Raw genomic sequence first — 1,605 nt, 5'->3', positions numbered from 1 at the left:
AGTGTTTTGTTCTGCTGTGCATGGGGTCGCTATGAGTCGGAAACGACTCGACGGCACTTAACAACAACAACAACAACAACTAGCCAAAAGGCTGGCAGTTGAAACCTTGAAATAAAATTATAAGTTGTGCTTTGGAAAACAGAGAGAGTTCTCTTTCCCATGACGCTAAAGGTCATCTTGTTAAATGTTAGAAGCTCTTGTACTGTGTATATATAGAAGCTTATGTTGTTGTTGTTATGTGCCGTCAAGTCAGACTTGACTCATAGCAACCCCTCCTTGGGTTTCCGAGGCAGTATCACTACGGAAGTACATTGCCCCATCTTCTTTGTGAGGAGTGGCTGGTGGGTTTGAACCGCCAGCCTTCTGGTCACCAGTCAAGTGCCTTAGGCACTACACTACCAGAGCTCCCATAGAAGCTTATAGTTATGCCTTAAACTGTAAAAACCTTTAGAAGCAGCTTGTCTTATTCACATACTTCTATTTAGGTGATCTGGCTCACTGAAACATTTTAAACTTCTTTCAGAAAATAATAGAAGATTAATAAACATGTCCTATTTCCATGACTCCAGAGGTCTTACAAGGAGGTCTGGTGGTGTAGTGCCTAAGGCATTTGACTGCTAACCAGAAGGCTGGCGGTTCAAATCTACCAGTCACTCCTTGGAAGGAAGGTTGGGCCATCTACTTCCATAGTGATACTGCCTCAGAAACCCAAGGAAGGGTCACTATGAGTTGGATCTGACTCCATGGCAGTGAGTTTGGTTTGGTTTGGAGAGGCCTTACAACCATCGCTCACTGATCTCATGATCGTCTTAGCAAGGTTTCTATTTTTTCATTCTTTATAATATTTGAGCACATACTGCTCTCTTAAAAGATTTACACATTCTGATGTAATTGTCAACAATCAAAAATTTTAAAATCAAAGTCCTGATGAAATTATATATTAAAAACCCAAACAAACCCACTGCCATCAAGTTGATTCTGACTCATAGTGACCCTACAGAACTGAGTAGAATTTCCCTATAGGGATTCCAAGACAGTAAATCTTCAGGGAAGCAGACTACCTCGTCTTTCTCCTATGGAACTGTTGGTGGGTTTGAACACTGACCTTTTGGTTAGTAGATGAATGCTTTAATCGCAATGCCATCAGAGCTCCTTTAAATCATATATAAATAAGTATCTTGAAAATCTTAATTAGAGCACTGATTTACCTGGTATTGATGTGGTACCCAACTTTAAAGTTGTCCATTAAACCTGCATGAGCAATCTGTTAGTGTTGCAAAAACCTGCAAAGCATCTGGTAATGATGTTCTGAGTCGTTTATGTTTTGTAGAACCCACCCAGATGCACCCTGAAGACAGACTTGGTGATCAGCTTCTGAAAGGTCACAGTCTTGAAAAGCCTGTGGACAAGTTCTGCTTTGCACACATAGGTTGTCATGAGTGGGGATCGACCCAATGGCAGCTAACAACTGGAAGGTTATGGCAGGGAGAAGAGGACGCACAAAAGTGGGGTTAAAGAGAAGTTTTTATTCTGTGCTTCCCGGTGAGGTTTACGGGTCTCCGAGAGGGGCCTGGGCGAGGCTCACGGGTCCCTGAGAGGGGCCCG

This window comes from Orycteropus afer, unplaced genomic scaffold, assembly GCF_000298275.1.
Source record: "Orycteropus afer afer isolate SDZICR_OR568_19922 unplaced genomic scaffold, OryAfe1.0 scaffold00015, whole genome shotgun sequence".
Taxonomy (NCBI): Eukaryota; Metazoa; Chordata; class Mammalia; order Tubulidentata; family Orycteropodidae; genus Orycteropus; species Orycteropus afer.
The sequence above is the reverse complement of the archived record's forward strand: the minus strand, read 5'-3'. Positions refer to the sequence as shown.